We start from the raw sequence: 6,241 nt of genomic DNA, 5'->3' as shown, positions 1-6,241 counted from the left end.
CCATAACTTCATGGTTTATGATGGAAATAGGAAGCATTACCTTGAATATCTGTTCATTTCTAATAAATCGTTAAATAAATCCCGGTTCTGGGGCACTGTTCATGTGAAGTTTGCACATTCTCCCAGTCTCTGCGTGGGTTTCACCTCCACAACTTAAAAGATGTGCAGGTTAGGTGGATTGGTCAGGCTAAATAGCCCCTTTATTTGAAATAAAAATAATTGGTTACTCTAAATTTATATTTAAAAAAAAAATTAAGAGTTAAATAAATGATAAGAACCTCCAACCATGGAGATCTGCAGCCTCCTGATCCGGGATCAGTAAATTATTCTGAGGAGATATCACCTCCAGCCCCGGAGATCACCACCCTCCTGATCTAGGATCAGTAATCCATTCCGAAGAAACTGTCACCTCCAGCCCCGGATATCACCATCCTCCTGATCTGGGATCAGTAATCCATTCCGAGGAGACTGTCACCTCCAGCCATAGACATCAGCATTCAAACCAGCAGGAACTAGTGTTCTCTCCAGTAAGTTCGGAATTCTGCTGTCAACTTAAAGGCACCTGTCCATTAATGCTGCTTGATTTAAATATACATGTCCATCAATCCTGCTTGGTTTAAATATACATGTCTTTAATCCTGCTTGATTTAAATATACATGTCTTTAATCCTGCTTGATTTAAATATACATGTCCATTAATCCTGCTTGACATAAAGATACCTGTCCATCAAACCTGCTTGATTTAAATATACATGTTCATTAATCCTGCTTGATTTAAATATACATGTCCATTAATCCTGCTTGATTTAAAGATACCTGTCCATTAATCCTGCTTGATTTAAAGATACCTGTCCATTAATCCTGCTTGATTTAAAGATACCTGTCCATTAATCCTGCTTGATTTTAAGATACCTGTCCATTAATCCTGCTTGATTGAAAGATACCTGTCCATTACTCCTGCTTGACGTAAAGATACCTGTCCATTAATCCTGCTTGATTTAAAGATACATGTCCATTAATCCTGCTTGATGTAAAGATACATGTCCATTAATCCTGCTTGATTTAAATATACATGTCCATTAATCCTGCTTGATGTAAAGATACCTGTCCATTAATCCTGCTTGATTTAAATATACATGTCCATCAATCCTGTTTGATGTAAAGATACCTGTCCATTAATCCTGCTTGATTTAAAGATACCTGTCCATTAATCCTGCTTGATTTAAAGATACCTGTCCATTAATCCTGCTTGATTTAAAGATACCTGTCCATTAATCCTGCTTGATTTAAAGATACATGTCCATTAATCCTGCTTGATTTAAATATACATGTCCATTACTCCTGCTTGACGTAAAGATACCTGTCCATTAATCCTGCTTGATGTAAAGATACATGTCCATTAATCCTGCTTGACGTAAAGATACATGTCCATTAATCCTGCTTGACGTAAAGATACCTGTCCATTAATCCTGCTTGATTTAAAGATACCTGTCCATTAATCCTGCTTGATTTAAATATACATGTCCATTAATCCTGCTTGATGTAAAGATACATGTCCATTAATCCTGCTTGACGTAAAGATACATGTCCATTAATCCTGCTTGACGTAAAGATACCTGTCCATTAATCCTGCTTGATTTAAAGATACCTGTCCATTAATCCTGCTTGATTTAAATATACATGTCCATTAATCCTGCTTGACGTAAAGATACCTGTCCATTAATCCTGCTTGATTTAAATATACATGTCCATTACTCCTGCTTGACGTAAAGATACCTGTCCATTAATCCTGCTTGATGTAAAGATACATGTCCATTAATCCTGCTTGACGTAAAGATACATGTCCATTAATCCTGCTTGACGTAAAGATACATGTCCATTAATCCTGCTTGACGTAAAGATACCTGTCCATTAATCCTGCTTGATTTAAAGATACCTGTCCATTACTCCTGCTTGACGTAAAGATACCTGTCCATTAATCCTGCTTGATTTAAATATACATGTCCATTAATCCTGCTTGATTTAAAGATACCTGTCCATTACTCCTGCTTGACGTAAAGATACCTGTCCATTAATCCTGCTTGACGTAAAGATACATGTCCATTACTCCTGCTTGACGTAAAGATACCTGTCCATTACTCCTGCTTGACGTAAAGATACCTGTCCATTAATCCTGCTTGATTTAAATATACATGTCCATTAATCCTGCTTGATTTAAAGATACCTGTCCATTACTCCTGCTTGATGTAAAGATACCTATCCATTAATCCTGCTTGACGTAAAGATACATGTCCATTAATCCTGCTTGACGTAAAGATACCTGTCCATTAATCTTGCTTGACGTAAAGATACCTGGCCATTAATCCTGCTTGATTTAAAGATACCTGTCCATTAATCCTGCTTGATTTAAAGATACATGTCCATTAATCCTGCTTGATGTAAAGATACATGTCCATTAATCCTGCTTGACGTAAAGATACATGTCCATTAATCCTGCTTGACGTAAAGATACCTGTCCATTAATCCTGCTTGATTTAAAGATACCTGTCCATTAATCCTGCTTGATTTAAATATACATGTCCATTAATCCTGCTTGATGTAAAGATACATGTCCATTAATCCTGCTTGACGTAAAGATACATGTCCATTAATCCTGCTTGACGTAAAGATACCTGTCCATTAATCCTGCTTGATTTAAAGATACCTGTCCATTAATCCTGCTTGATTTAAATATACATGTCCATTAATCCTGCTTGACGTAAAGATACCTGTCCATTAATCCTGCTTGATTTAAATATACATGTCCATTACTCCTGCTTGACGTAAAGATACCTGTCCATTAATCCTGCTTGATGTAAAGATACATGTCCATTAATCCTGCTTGACGTAAAGATACATGTCCATTAATCCTGCTTGACGTAAAGATACATGTCCATTAATCCTGCTTGACGTAAAGATACCTGTCCATTAATCCTGCTTGATTTAAAGATACCTGTCCATTACTCCTGCTTGACGTAAAGATACCTGTCCATTAATCCTGCTTGATTTAAATATACATGTCCATTAATCCTGCTTGATTTAAAGATACCTGTCCATTACTCCTGCTTGACGTAAAGATACCTGTCCATTAATCCTGCTTGACGTAAAGATACATGTCCATTACTCCTGCTTGACGTAAAGATACCTGTCCATTACTCCTGCTTGACGTAAAGATACCTGTCCATTAATCCTGCTTGATTTAAATATACATGTCCATTAATCCTGCTTGATTTAAAGATACCTGTCCATTACTCCTGCTTGATGTAAAGATACCTATCCATTAATCCTGCTTGACGTAAAGATACATGTCCATTAATCCTGCTTGACGTAAAGATACATGTCCATTAATCCTGCTTGACGTAAAGATACCTGTCCATTAATCTTGCTTGACGTAAAGATACCTGGCCATTAATCCTGCTTGATTTAAAGATACCTGTCCATTAATCCTGCTTGATTTAAAGATACATGTCCATTAATCCTGCTTGATTTAAAGATACCTGTCCATTAATCCTGCTTGATGTAAAGATACATGTCCATTAATCCTGCTTGACGTAAAGATACATGTCCATTAATCCTGCTTGACGTAAAGATACCTGTCCATTAATCCTGCTTGACGTAAAGATACCTGGCCATTAATCCTGCTTGATTTAAAGATACCTGTCCATTAATCCTGCTTGATTTAAAGATAGCTGTCCATTAATCCTGCTTGACGTAAAGATACATGTCCATTAATCCTGCTTGATTTAAAGATACATGTCCATTAATCCTGCTTGACGTAAAGATACATGTCCATTAATCCTGCTTGACGTAAAGATACATGTCCATTAATCCTGCTTGATTTAAATATACATGTCCATTAATCCTGCTTGACGTAAAGATACCTGTCCATTAATCCTGCTTGACGTAAAGATACATGGCCATTAATCCTGCTTGATTTAAAGATACCTGTCCATTAATCATGCTTGATTTAATGATACCTGTCCATTAATCCTGCTTGATTTAAAGATACCTGTCCATTAATCCTGCTTGATTTAAAGATACATGTCCATTAATCCTGCTTGACGTAAAGATACCTGTCCATTAATCCTGCTTGATTTAAAGATACCTGTCCATTAATCCTGCTTGACATAAAGATACATGTCCATTAATCCTGCTTGATGTAAAGATACCTGTCCATTAATCCTGCTTGATTTAAAGATACACGTCCATTAATCCTGCTTGATTTAAAGATACATGTCCATTAATCCTGCTTGACGTAAAGATACCTGTCCATTAATCCTGCTTGATTTAAAGATACCTGTCCATTAATCCTGCTTGATTTAAAGATACATGTCCATTAATCCTGCTTGATGTAAAGATACCTGTCCATTAATCCTGCTTGATTTAAAGATACCTGTCCATTAATCCTGCTTGATGTAAAGATACCTGTCCATTAATCCTGCTTGACATAAAGATACCTGTCCATTAATCCTGCTTGATTTAAAGATACACGTCCATTAATCCTGCTTGATGTAAAGATACATGTCCATTAATCCTGCTTGACGTGAAGATACATGTCCATTAATCCTGCTTGACGTAAAGATACCTGTCCATTAATCCTGCTTGATTTAAAGATACCTGTCCATTAATCCTGCTTGATTTAAAGATACCTGTCCATTAATCCTGCTTGATGTAAAGATACCTGTCCATTAATCCTGCTTGACATAAAGATACCTGTCCATTAATCCTGCTTGATTTAAAGATACACGTCCATTAATCCTGCTTGATGTAAAGATACATGTCCATTAATCCTGCTTGACGTGAAGATACATGTCCATTAATCCTGCTTGATTTAAATATACATGTCCATTACTCCTGCTTGACGTAAAGATACCTGTCCATTAATCCTGCTTGATGTAAAGATACATGTCCATTAATCCTGCTTGACGTAAAGATACATGTCCATTAATCCTGCTTGACGTAAAGATACATGTCCATTAATCCTGCTTGACGTAAAGATACCTGTCCATTAATCCTGCTTGATTTAACGATACCTGTCCATTACTCCTGCTTGACGTAAAGATACCTGTCCATTAATCCTGCTTGATTTAAATATACATGTCCATTAATCCTGCTTGATTTAAAGATACCTGTCCATTACTCCTGCTTGACGTAAAGATACCTGTCCATTAATCCTGCTTGACGTAAAGATACATGTCCATTACTCCTGCTTGACGTAAAGATACCTGTCCATTACTCCTGCTTGACGTAAAGATACCTGTCCATTAATCCTGCTTGATTTAAATATACATGTCCATTAATCCTGCTTGATTTAAAGATACCTGTCCATTACTCCTGCTTGATGTAAAGATACCTGTCCATTAATCCTGCTTGATTTAAATATACATGTCCATTAATCCTGCTTGATTTAAAGATACCTGTCCATTAATCCTGCTTGACGTAAAGATACCTGTCCATTACTCCTGCTTGACGTAAAGATACCTGTCCATTAATCCTGCTTGATTTAAATATACATGTCCATTAATCCTGCTTGATTTAAAGATACCTGTCCATTAATCCTGCTTGATGTAAAGATACATGTCCATTAATCCTGCTTGACGTAAAGATACCTGTCCATTAATCCTGCTTGACGTAAAGATACCTGGCCATTAATCCTGCTTGACGTAAAGATACCTGTCCATTAATCCTGCTTGATGTAAAGATACATGTCCATTAATCCTGCTTGACGTAAAGATACCTGTCCATTAATCCTGCTTGACGTAAAGATACCTGGCCATTAATCCTGCTTGATTTAAAGATACCTGTCCATTAATCCTGCTTGATTTAAAGATACATGTCCATTAATCCTGCTTGATTTAAAGATACCTGTCCATTAATCCTGCTTGATGTAAAGATACATGTCCATTAATCCTGCTTGACGTAAAGATACATGTCCATTAATCCTGCTTGACGTAAAGATACCTGTCCATTAATCCTGCTTGACGTAAAGATACCTGTCCATTAATCCTGCTTGACGTAAAGATACCTGTCCATTAATCCTGCTTGATTTAAAGATACATGTCCATTAATCCTGCTTGACGTAAAGATACATGTCCATTAATCCTGCTTGACGTAAAGATACATGTCCATTAATCCTGCTTGATTTAAAGATACATGTCCATTAATCCTGCTTGACGTAAAGATACATGTCCATTAATCCTGC

The sequence above is a fragment of the Scyliorhinus torazame genome, chromosome 5 (genome assembly GCF_047496885.1).
Source record: "Scyliorhinus torazame isolate Kashiwa2021f chromosome 5, sScyTor2.1, whole genome shotgun sequence".
NCBI classification, from domain to species: Eukaryota; Metazoa; Chordata; class Chondrichthyes; order Carcharhiniformes; family Scyliorhinidae; genus Scyliorhinus; species Scyliorhinus torazame.
The sequence above is the reverse complement of the archived record's forward strand: the minus strand, read 5'-3'. Positions refer to the sequence as shown.